This window comes from Helianthus annuus, chromosome 12 (assembly GCF_002127325.2).
Source record: "Helianthus annuus cultivar XRQ/B chromosome 12, HanXRQr2.0-SUNRISE, whole genome shotgun sequence".
NCBI classification, from domain to species: Eukaryota; Viridiplantae; Streptophyta; class Magnoliopsida; order Asterales; family Asteraceae; genus Helianthus; species Helianthus annuus.
In genome coordinates this window covers 157,141,738-157,155,068 of record NC_035444.2, presented here as the reverse complement: position 1 = coordinate 157,155,068, position 13,331 = coordinate 157,141,738, and the positions used below count along the sequence as shown (strand labels likewise).

Here is a 13,331-nt window from a genome sequence, read left to right as displayed (position 1 = left end):
TTTACTGAGTATGATGATGATGATGATGATGATTTAGTATATGTAATTAGATTTATTCAACACGTAGAATACACGGGGTTTATAAAAGATATAATTTATTATTTAGTTTATAAAATTACATTTATCCAACCCGTGTAATATACAAGGTTACAAAATTACATTTATTTAACCCGTGTAATACACAGTGTTTTTAAAGATATATTTTTTTTATTATTTAGTATATATAATTAGATTTATTCAACCTGTACAATACACGTGTTTTTATTATTTGGTATATAAAATTACATTTATTCAGTACAATACATGAGGTTCTTAGAGATATAATTTTTTTATTATTTAATATATAAAATTACATTTGTTCAACCCGTGTAATAAATGAGATTTTTAAAGAATGATTGTTTTAATTTAGTATATAAAATTACATTTATTCAATCCGTGGGGTTCTAACCTAGTTTTAAGTATAAAGATAAAAACAAAACTTGTAATTCACTCTTTATTATTTTTAAAATTGTTAAAAGCAAGATGGGTGACAATGATGAGAACCCGATTCGAAAAAAAATCTTGAAGGAGTAACAAGCGTATCATTGGTTTCCACTTTTTTCACAAAACAGAAAGATATCATCATCCATCATCTGTGCGTATTTGTTAGGCAGAAAGAAACAATCAAACTCACACTTTCCATCCTCCCCTCCTTACGTTAGGGTTCACAATGACGGACCAAAACCCCACCGCCGCCACCCCTTCTCCGATCAACGGAGCCGCCGTCAATGGCGGTGGAACCATCTCCTCTGTTATTCCCGGTTGGTTTTCAGAAATTAGCCCAATGTGGCCTGGTGAGTTTCTTTTTTATTCATATATTATTCATTTATGTTGATTGTGTTGTACTGATTTTGTAGCTTTTTTTAGTTTTATGTATTTGTTATTATTGGTAGTAAAGCTATAAAAATGGTTGTGTGAGTCATAAATCATTATGCTGGAACAGTTTTTGTATTATGTTATTTTGGGTTTGATTATATTTTTATATTAAATCAAATAGCTAGTGATTTAAGAAGGGAATATTGGATTTTAATAATCCCAACTATTCGCTGTTGGCCGACAACAGTCCCAACTTTCAAAAAATAACCAATGGCAGTCTTAACTTTTAACATATTGGCCTCCGGACCTTGACTAACAGAACCCTAACGCCGTTAGTCTTCGGTTGCCGGAAAAACGTTTTTTGGTTGGAAAACTCAATATTTTTGTCCTGAACCTCTTTGTAACCTTATTATGGACCTTTGGGAACCTTTTTCTAGTAAAAGCTCCAATTATTAAAGTCGCCGGAAAACTCATTTTTCACCAGAAAACTTATTTTTCGCCGGAAAACTCAACTTCTTTTGGCCGGAAAACTCAACATTTTCATCCCAAACCTCTTTGTAACCTTAGATCGGACCTTTAGAAACCTTTATCTGGACAAAAACGGTTTTCAGGCGACCGAAGACTAACGGCGTTAGGGTTCTGTTAGTCAGGGTCCATTGGTGGCCAACATGTCAATAGTTGGGACTGCCAGTGGTTATTTTTGAAGTTGGGGCTGTTGGCGGCCAACGACAAATAGTTGAGATTAATAAAATCCGATATTCCTTTAAGAAAATTAAACTCTTTTATAATTTGTTAGATTATTACTGGGTCATATGTTAATAATTGTTAATGTAGCTTCTTGGAATGACATTCAAAGTAGCCTGAATGATGACTGTTTCTTTATCTAAGATTGTCAAAGCAAAGGACCTTGCAAATCATATAACTTTACAGCTATAAAAGTTGCGCTAGTCGTTATAGTTTTGTTAAAATAAAAAAATAATATGTGTGGAGTTTTTAGCTTACACATCGAAACAATGACATTGCTTATGCCATAGTTGTCAATAGCGAGCGTAGCAATCACTATAGCGCGCTACGTAGCGTATAGGTCTAGGCTCGCTATTAGGGTTGTAGCGATAGATAGCGATAACAGCGACAATTTTTTTCTTTATATAATAGAAATTAAATACAGCTATAAAATAGCTGGATTTTAAATATTTTTTTTTAAATATACATGTAAAATAGGATATATACCGGGCATTTTGATATAATATACATATATATATATATATATTTTTTTTTCAGTGTATCGCTATTTATAAAATAACCGCCCGTTATTTATCGCTATTCGCTATGTAGCTTATTGGTACCTTATCTCGCTGTGTAGCATATAGGTACCTTATCGCTATTTGTCGCTATTTGCCATTAACAATTGTGGCTTATGCTAACATGTTGGTTGATCGGTTATTTCGATGCATGCATGTTCGATATCCGTCTCATGTGGATGCAAATAATTATGCAATGGTTTGACAATAATTGTTGGTGGCCATTTTTGTTTAAAGAAACTTTGAGAGTTACATGATCAACTTTTATAATTTACATCATTTAAAGCGCCTTAATTTGCATAGAAAAATCTACTCATATGCTATTTGACTTTAAATCTTTAACGTGTTGACTTTCAAGCATCTTTATATAAATTCAAAATTTGAAAATATGTGCACTTAGTGTGTAATAATTGCTTTACAACATAATCTCAGTATTACATGCGATTAAAAAGCTACAATGTCAATTCAGTTGATCATGTGTTAACGACTTAACGTTGTGCAAAGTCAATCATTCATGTTTTCTGGTCGTTTTTTACAAGCTAAAAAAGTTGAACATTTTTAATGAAGGTGGATTGTTTTCATAGGCATCATCATATCATATATTTGATTTTTCGGTTTGTTGTTTCGGCAGTCCATGAAAATAGTAATGTTTGACTCTGTACATGGTTTTAAGGGAGTGGTTTGACCGTTATTCAAATGTCTAATATATTTTTCTGTTTTTACCAAAACGGGAATCGTGTAAACCAACATTAACATCATCATTTTTTATAAGGATGACAAACATTATATATTTAGTTATAGCTTTTATATTAGGCTATTTATATTATAAAAGAGTTAATTGTCATTTTTCGTCCCTGTAGTTTGTCCACATATGACATATGCCAGTTCAAACCAAATTTCATATTTGTACCATTTTCATCCCTGACATTCTTGAGACATGCCATGCCAGTTCCGTCCAAAAAAGCATGAGTTAACTGCCATTTTCGTCCCTGTGGTTTGTCCAGTTATTCGATTCATCCTTAGTTTTTTGGATGGAACTGGCATGTTTCAAAAATGTCAGGGACGAAAATGGTACAAATCTGAAATTTGGCCTGAACTGGCATAATTGAACAAATCACGAGGACGAAAATGACAGTTAACTCATTATAAAATGTTGCACTTTTATGGCACATGGAGTTAATAGCATGGAAAGTTTAATACCATGACAAGCAATTTATAAATAAATTATTTATATTTTTTCGTTGACCGTTTTCTTTATTTTATTTAGGAGAAGCACACTCTTTGAAGGTTGAAAAGATACTGTTTCAGGGCAAATCCGATTACCAAGACGTTATGGTTTTTCAGGTATTTTGTTTTCTAAAATCTAATGCAATCTTCTGTTACTAAAAGCTCATAACCATGTTTACAGTAAGGTATATTGCGACAGTTGTCACTTTTTTTAAGAGTGAATTTCAAGGATTGTCCTTTATCTTTATACCCATTTTCAGGCGTTGTCCTTTATGTTCAAAATTGACGAGTTTTGTCCTTTATGTTTTCATATCCTACACGTTTTGTCCTTTAGGCCTAATCCAGTTAGTTTTTTCAGTTAAATTTGGTCATGTGCTTTGCACATGAGGGCATTTTTGTCAATTCAAAGGTAAGTTCAACGGCAGATTTACAGCTCAAAGCTTCTGCAACCTTTGAATTGACAAAAATGCCCTCATGTGCAAAGCACATGACCAAATTTAACTGAAAAAACTAACTGGGTAAGGCCTAAAGGACAAAACGTGTATAATATGAACACATAAAGGACAAAACTAGTCAATTTTGAACATAAAGGACAGCGCCTGAAAATGGATATAAAGATAAAGGACAATCCTTGAAATTCACTCCTTTTTTTAATTTGTATTGTATTATTATTAATGTGGAATTATTTTCTATCTGACCATTGAATTATTTGAATTCTGTTTGTTTTAGTCTGCAACATATGGAAAGGTTCTTGTGTTGGATGGTGTAATTCAACTTACAGAAAGAGATGAATGTGCGTATCAAGAAATGATTACTCATCTTCCACTTTGTTCAATTCCCAACCCTAAGAAGGTTTGTTATTACAGTTTTTTTTTATTGTCAATTCTGTTTTAAAACTTTTTGGATATGTGGTCGGGTGCGGTGAGTTTTTCGGTAACTTGTTCTCATGGTTACCAAAAAAAAAATCTATTATTTGGATTAATTTTACTCTACACGTTGCAGGTTTTGGTTATTGGTGGAGGAGATGGTGGTGTTTTGCGTGAAGTGGCTCGCCATTCGTCAGTTGAACATATTGATATATGTGAGATTGATAAAATGGTAGTTGATGTGAGTTATCATATGACCATATGATCTTTAGTATTTTTAATGAATATATTTATAAGTTTATCTGTTTATGCTAAAAGTATTAACTTACTTTTAAATTGTCGCGTTTTAGTTGCTGTGCTTTTTTTTTTGTACAAAATATAGAAAAAAGATGGTTTAGTCCTTTAGTGTATCTTTTGGGTCATTTTGTAGCCAGGAGATTTAACTTTTTTCTTGAATTATATATAAATATTATCTTTTGCCCTACTTGCAGTGTGCACATATAATGTGTATACGTGTGGGCGCTCGAGGGGCAAAAGTGAAATGGTACAAACTTTAACGTTATTTTACTAATTTCGTGAAAATAACGTTAAAAGCGGCGGATGGTTAATCATGCATCATGAAGTGGTGTTGATAGCTGAAAGACACGGGGGTACATGCACTAATCGGTCTCTGTCCCGATGGTTTGAGTGTTATGTGCCATAGGTCCAAGGCTTGATACAAAACTACAATCGAGCCGGGGGTCTCACTGGAAGCAGCCTCTCTACCTCTACGGGGTAGAGGTAAGGCTGTCTACATCTACCCCCCTCAGACCCTGCCTTAGCTTTGCTATTTGTGGGATTTACTGAGTTTGATGATGATGATGATTTGCATCCAAAATTTGACCTTTTGACGGCCATTTTTTTGCATATAATTATATTATAGTTCAAAAAGGTATGTAAGATAATGTGAATTATTTTTATTTTTTGCAGGTTTCTAAACAACATTTTCCTGATGTGGCTGTTGGATACGAAGATCCCCGTGTCACCCTCCATGTTGGTGATGGTATACACATGCAACAAAAATTTGTTTAATAACATCAAATTTTATATGCAATAAGCCAATAATATATAAATACCTTGATTTTCTTGTGATTTTTAATCTATTAGGAGTTGCTTTCCTAAAGGCTGCCCAAGAAGGAAGTTATGATGCTGTTATAGTTGATTCTTCAGATCCAATAGGTATACCCCCATAGAAGTTTTTTTTTTATATTAGAGTAAAATGTCATTTTCGTCCCTGAGGTTTGACCAGTTTTGTGACTTTCGGCCAAAGGTTTGTTTTTTTTTTTTTTTCGCATCTGGATCCGAAAGGTTTGAAATCTTGCCATTTTCATCCAGCTCGTTAACTTCATCCATTTTTCTCTGTTAAGTCAAGGGTATTTTCTTCTTTTTTGTTAACTTAAAGGCAATTCGGTCTTTCGAATACTTGTACATTATGCTAAATGCTTGTACATAAAGTGAAAAAGACCAAATTGCCTTTTAATTAAAGGATAATTCGGTCTTTTGAATACTTGTACATTGTGATAAATGCTTGTTCATAAAGTGAAAAAGACCGAATTGCTTTTTTAAGTTAACAAAAAAGATGGAAATACTCCTGACTTAACGGAGAAAAATGGGTGGAGTTAACGAACCGAATGAAAATGACAAGATTTTAAACCTTTTGGATCCAGATGCGAAAAAATAAACATTCGAACGGAAGTCGCAAAATAGGCCAAACCTCAGGGACGAAGATGACATTTTACTCTTTATATTATAAGGTAATATCTTTGATGACACATCATCATGTTTTAAAATGTAAAAGGTAGCCAATAATTGTTAATGAGCCAGTCTAACCCGACTCACGTATTGAATAAACTTGATTCAATTTGGGAAACTTAGGCGGTGTGTTTTCTAACTTCAGGGCCCGCAGAGGAATTGTTTAAGAAGCCGTTTTTTGAGTCAGTTGCAAAATCGCTTCGTCCAGGTGGCGTCATGTGTACTCAGGCTGAAAGCATATGGCTGCACATGGATATCATTGAAGGTATTGTTGAAAATTGCCGTCAAGTGTTTAAAGGTTCTGTTAACTATGCATGGACCACGGTTCCTACATATCCGAGGTATACTCTTTCTCTTGTTCGCTAGTTTCCAAGATCACTTGAAAACTTCATGTTTGGATACTCTTTTTCTAGTTCGTTTTTTTATTTCGGCAACAATGGTATTTAGAGGTTAATGAGTCAAAAAATGTTTGGGTTGAAATATCATTTTGTAAATATGTGGGTGTTTGTTTACCTCTTAATGAGGCTCTTAATGGTTCAGACTGTTTGTTTCACGAACAGATGTCTGAATGGTTCAGACATTTGCCTCTGAATGGTTAAGATTTATACAGAGTCTGAATGGTTAAGACCTCTAATCTGAATTGGTCAGACATCTGCCTCTAAACGGAAGCATTATACAGGGTCTTAATGGTCCAGACCTCTTACTGGTTCAGACCTCTTACTGGTTCAGCACTTAACCATTCGGATGTTGCCAAACGCTGGCTGTGATAGGGGTGTCGAGAATTCGATTCAGATTCGAAAAATTTGAAATTCGACTCAATTCGATCCGATTATCAAGAATTCGATTCAATTTGAATTCGAGTCCACTAAACCGAATACGAAGCAAATACAAATTGTACATATTTTTTTATTGTAATTATACACACATATAACTTTAATTTGGGCTATAGTATAAATTAATCCATAAGTTTTATCTCAGTTCTAAAATAGCCCATTTCCAAGCCCAAATAGCCCATAATGAATTTACATATTTTAAATGAATCTGAATCAAAATGAATTTATCCGATTCGAATAATGATCGAATACAAATTGGCGTTTTAATTTGAATACGAATTCGAATCGAATTGAACAATTTTTTATCAAGTTCGAATTGAATATGAATTCAAGCAAAAATAAAAATTATTCGAAAAACTCGATTCGAGTAATTCGAAAATTCTTTATATTTGATGAACACCCTTAGGCTGTGATAGGTTTCGTTAACCCTTCTTATTTCATTTAAAAATTGTAACCATTTAACATGTTTGTTTGACTGTGAATACAAAATCATTACGATAGTAGTTTTATACCTATGAATGATGTTAGGCGGTTGAATCATGTATGCATAAAAAAGTAGACTTTGGGCGACTTCCAACCTGTATGTCCTGTTTTCTTTTTAGCAAATGTTTTTATACGACTCACATGACCTGTTTGAGATAAGATACGGCTCTACCCAACCTTCATAATTTACTGGGCCGGAATTGCCACAGCCCACTTGTAATAACGGTCAGATCTTCCATTTTTTGATGCATTTGTTTCTCTTAGTAGACCCACAAAATGAAACCATTAATCACCTGAAAGGATTGAAGCAGTATTATTTCTTTTGATGATTGTATTTTTTTCCAAGTTAAATGCCATTTTAGTCCCTGTGGTTTGGGTCATTTTGCCAGTTTAGTGCAAATGTTTCATTTTTCGCCTTTGGGTCCAAAAAGGTTTAACTGTTGCCATTTTAGTCCAATGGGTTAACTTCATCCATTATTTTTGTTAACGAGAAGGGCAATTCGGTCATTTTATATGGCCGAATTGCCTTCCTAGTTAACAGAATTACATATAAAATGACTGATTTGCCCTTCTCGCTAACAGAAAAAATGGATGAAGTTAATCCAGTGGACTAAAATGGCAACGGTGAAACCTTTTTGGACCCACAGGCGAAAAATGAAACCTTTGGACTAAACTGGCAAAGTGGCCTAAACCACAGGGACTAAAATGGCATTTAACTCTATCTTTCTAAAAGTTCAAATTTTCATTTCATCATTCTAGTTTTTTTAATAACATATGTCACTATATAAACGATAAAAACATTATCTGATAAAATGATTCACAGTAACAAAGGTGTTTTGTATTGTTTATTTAATAAACAAATTCCCATAAGTAGCTGGTTTTCTTATTTATTGTGGAACATGTAAATATTATATGAAAACTTTAGTGTTCTGAAATGGTAATTAAGGAGTTAAATGTCATTTTAGTCCCCCAGTTTGGTTCAAAGGTTTGAAACGTTGCCATTTTAGTCTAAATAGTTTCAAACGTTGCCATTTAGTCCACCGAGTTAACGTCATCCATTTTTTCGGTTAACTAGAAGGGCAATTCAGTCATTTTTTATGTAATTCTGCTAACCAGAAGGGCAATTCGGCCATATAAAATGACCGAATTGCCCTTCTCGTTAACAGAAAAATGGGATGAAGTTAACCCAGTGGACTAAAATGGCAACGTTTCAAACTCTTTAGACTATAATGGCAAGGTTTTAAACCTTTGGACTAAACTGGCAAAATGGCCCAAACCACAGGAACTAAAATGGCATTTAATTCTGTAATTAAGATATGAACTTTAGAAGAATATATATGAGTGAAAATGTACTGCTCAAAAAACAGAAGCAAGATTCGTTCTTTCGGACCCTGTATTTTTTTATAATTATGTACTTATTTTTCTTTTTTATTTGCAATTATTTTAACCATTTTGAAATATTTGAATTTTGAATTTATTTTTCAGCGGGGTCATCGGCTTCATGTTGTGTTCAACTGAGGGACCAGAAGTTGATTTCAAGAACCCAATAAACCCGATAGATGTACAGGAAAACCAAATCAAGTCAACGATACCCTTGAAATTCTACAACCAAGAGGTATTTTCTAAATCATTCTTAAAAAACATATTCACACTTAGAGTAAACTTCTGTTTTGCTCCCTGTGGTTTGGTCATTTTAACGGTTTTGCTCCAATAGTTTAAAAATAGCCATTTCCCTCCCTGATCTTTCGAGTTTGTCGCCAGTTTGCTCCCTAATCTTTCTAGTTTGTCGCCAGTTTCCTCCCTGATGGAGTTAGAGGCTGGGAGCAAAATGAAGATAAGTTAGAAAAATCAGGGAGGAAAATGGTTATTTTTAAACTATTGGAGCAAAACCGTTAAAATGACCAAACCACAGGGAGCAAAACGGAAGTTTACTCTAACAGTTAAGAGGGTGTTTGGGATTGCTACAATTGGTAATAAAATGCAATTTGATGGTTAAAATCCGTATGAAAATGCAAGTTGTTTACATTTTGCACTTATTTTATGGTTGCTAAAATCCAGATAATATGAAATTAATTTCTGTTTAGTGCCGCTTATTGCGGCAATGAAACACAAGAAGCAGATAAACAGTTAAATTAGTAATCACATTTACCCTCTTAATTTTTCATCGTCTTTAACTCCGTTAACACTATTCAACGGTTTTCCGACTTACAGATTCATTCAGCTGCTTTTTGTTTGCCTTCATTTGCAAAAAAAACTGATTGAATCCAAAGCCGAAAAATAAAATACATAAAAAAAGAAGTTAGCGAAAGAAGGCAAAATAGCTCGTGTGAAGTTTCTCCCGGTTGTTGATTGAAGATAACCATCTTAGATCGATCAAAATCAGAATTCAAAATAATTTTATGTTTTTGTTTTAGTAATATCTGATTTTATTTAAAATTTCCAGCCCATGATAATCAAGATGCATAGTATCACTTATGTTTTGTGCACAATTTGTTAGCCCGCATATCATCACCGAGAAGAATGTTGGATGGTTTAAGATCTCTATGAATAAAACTTTGTTGCGCTAACCCATGTAAATACTCGACACCTCGAGCAACATCTAAAGCGATAATCAATCGCTTTGTCCATTCGAGCGGTTTGAAATCTTCTTTTTGCCAATCGAATAAAAACCGACTAAGCGTCCCTTGAGGCATATACTCGTAAACAAGAAGCCTCTCGTTTCCGTCTAAACAGTACCCGAGAAGTGCCACCAAATGCCTATGTCTTAACCTTCGTTAAAACTGCAATCTCGGATTTAAACTCATCAAGCCCCTTTTCACTCATGACACCCGATTCCATCCTCTTAACCGCGATCTTTGTCCCATCGTGCAACTCCCCTTTGTAAACTGTCCCGAACCCACCTTTCCCGAGTATGTTATCTTGACTGAAATTGTTCGTGACGTCTCGCAAAACCTGGATCGAAATCACCATATTGCCCGCTTCAACAACATGAATATCACTCGGCCCACCAGTTGTGCTTGAACCTGCGACAGTAATCTTAACCCCATCACCATCCGAAGTCGAATGGCGAGGATGTACACCACTAGCACGCTTCCGTTTACGCGTGTACAACACGCAGACACCTAGCAAGGGATTAAAAAGGAGAAGTGATGTACAAGATTGTAATTTTGACACGTGTATAAATTTTAATGCGTTACGTACAAGGGATTACAAGCCTTTTTAGAAGAGGGGTAAATTAGGGAAGTAGACAAAATATTAAGACGCGGTAGGGGCTCTATAGGGAATTCATCCATGGAATACATTTATGTGAGTGGCTCGAACCGTCCATCTGAACATTCAAAGAAGAGAGGTTAGTGAGTGAAAGGGCGATGGGAGAGTAGGGGAAACCAGGCACGGCCGGTAGTTCAAAACCCTGGTCGGTGAACTCGGCTGGAATCGTGAACGAATGGGATGCTAGTGATGGTGTCACTTGGTCGGTGAACGAATTGGAACGGTAGTTCAAAACCCTTGGCTGAATTAGGATGGTGCTCGGATGGAATCGTTCCGGCGGTCGTACCCTGTTCGTCTCCTCCTCAGGTGCTCAATTCATTATTGGTTTCATCAATATAGATGGGTCATTGGATTTCTCTTTAATGGGCCGGGGTTTTGGCATACTTATGGTAAAATAAGGTTAGTTGGATTGTGATACTGTGGTGGTAGCTATTCGATTGTGTTTCTGTTGTGATCTGTAAATTGTCATTGTAAAATTTAATGGTCTTTATTTGGGAAATTAATTTTTGCCTGGTTCATGACATGGTGTTTGTCTGCAATTAGAATCTCAAGTGCTGGTACTTTGGTGAGTTTATATGAATAGAATGCTATCAAATTATTACTTTTTTTTTTTTGTCTAATGTTAATAATAAAATTAGGATGTACACCACTAGCACGCTAGCAAACCAGCGACCACCACCAACCCGCCTACAACCAATCCCACAACCACCCCAGTCTTCCCACCACCCCCACGATCACCGCCTTTTTGACCACCAGCAGGTGAAACCGGAGTCGTACTAGGCCCGTCCTTCTCAATATCAACATTCCCATCGGTTCTCACCTTCACACTCTGCTTAAACTCAGGAACCCGCCCATAAAGCTGATTGTAGGAAACATCAAGCTCTATCAAAATCGGCAAATCCTTAAGCTCATCTGGAATCATCCCCGAAAGGTTATTGTCCGCAAGAAGCAACCTCTGCAGCGACTTAATGGCCGCGAAATCAGGAGAAATACACCCGGTTAACCCCATTCCTTGTAAATTAACCACAGTAATATTCCCACTAGCTGAACATTTAATCCCTAACCAAGGTTCACAAGGATCATTCCCCTTCCAATTTTCCGCAAAAACCTGCGGATACCCAACCGATTCCACAACCGCAAGCAACTTATTAACCCGATCATCACACCCAACACCCGGATCGGGCAAACAAAAACTATTCCTACCTGATATATCGACCTCAACCGACTTACCAAAACTCGGTTTCGGTCCCTGAAACATATTATTAGTCAAATTCACAACTTTAAGAGACCGTAACTCGGTTAACGACTCCGGAACCGGACCGATTAAACTATTATCTCTAACACTAAAGGTCTGCAAGTCATTCAAAGCCGAAAAATCGGGTAAGGTGCCGGTAAACATATTCCCGTGAAGCCAAACTTCAGTTAATTGAATCATGCTTTCTAAAACATCAAGGGTTCCGTTTAACTTTGACCGGCTGTTTTGACCGTTTAACCGCAAGCTTTGAATAGAAGAACCAAAAAACGAGTTGGGTAACCCGCCCTCAAGCGAGTTAAATCCTAAATGAAGAGTAGTGAGCTTGGAGAAGTAGTCGCCGCCAAAGAAATCTGGGATGGTTCCGGTAATGTTTGCTGACGTGGCGGAGAAAACTTGTAAACTTGATGCAGATTTTAGAGTTTCTGGAAGAACCCATGACGAAAAGGTGACGTAATCGAGGTAAACATGTTTTAACGAAGACATACCGGTGAAGAAACCGGAAGGGATTGAGGTGAAATTGTTGTAACTGAGTAGGAGGATTTGAAGCTGAGTCAACCCGGAGAGACTCGGAAGCGGACCAGTGAGTTGGTTGTTTTGAAGCTCGAGAACTTGAAGTTCTGTTAAGGTGTTGAGGGTTCGAGGCAGAGTGCCTTGGAGGTTCTGGTTACGGAGTTGGATCCAGGTGACCCGGTTGTCTCTAGAGCATTGGATTTGTTTCCAGTTGCAGGGGTTGGGGTCGGACCAGTCGAGTGATTTTGGAGTGAGGTTGGTTTTGAGGGCTTGCATTACAGCAGCATCGTTGGGGGCAGATTGAGATTGAGAGTGTATGATTGTGGGTAAAATAATAATAATAATTAAAGAGAAGAAGAGATGAAAGGGTTTGGTCATTTTTTTGAAGATGGGGGGAATTAGGTTGATGGGGGGGGGGGTTGAGTTGAGTTTTAAGAGAGGGAGAAAGAGAAAGTAGTTAGTAGGATGGTTCAATCATCTCGGAACAGAGTTATAACTATTTATAATTGGTAAAACGAATCAAAGCTAAAGTATATGAAATTTGTCCAATAAAAAATCAACAGAGAGTTGTAACTTTAATAGTTGATTTTTTTTTTTTTTATATTATTGCTTTAAGGATCCTCACCTTAGGCTCAAGTCACCAACATTATTATTGATGCTATCCATTATTTGCCTTTATCTATTTGTGGAAAAAAGTAGAGAAAGTAGATCTCAGCGGTAATAGCAAGTGGGAATAATGTCTGTTTTTGGTTGGATTGCTGGGCAGGCTCAACACCCTTCTATCTAATGTTTCCAGATTTGTTTAAAGTTGAAAAGGACAAAGATTGTGTGGTGAGTTGAGTTTTAAGAGGGAGAAAGAGAAATGACAGGAGTTTAACTGGGAAGATTGGAACAACTTTAGCTTATCTAGTTTGGAAGAATGTTGATCACCTTTATTGTC

At 35.9% G+C, this 13,331-nt stretch overlaps 2 pseudogenes; one reads left to right on the top strand and one right to left on the bottom strand.

Moving 5' to 3' along the window:
* The first annotated feature begins 545 nt into the window (after positions 1-545).
* LOC110896027 lies at positions 546-9,845 on the top strand (annotated as a pseudogene).
* On the bottom strand, positions 9,825-12,828 carry LOC110896028 (annotated as a pseudogene).
* Positions 12,829-13,331: the final 503 nt, after the last annotated feature.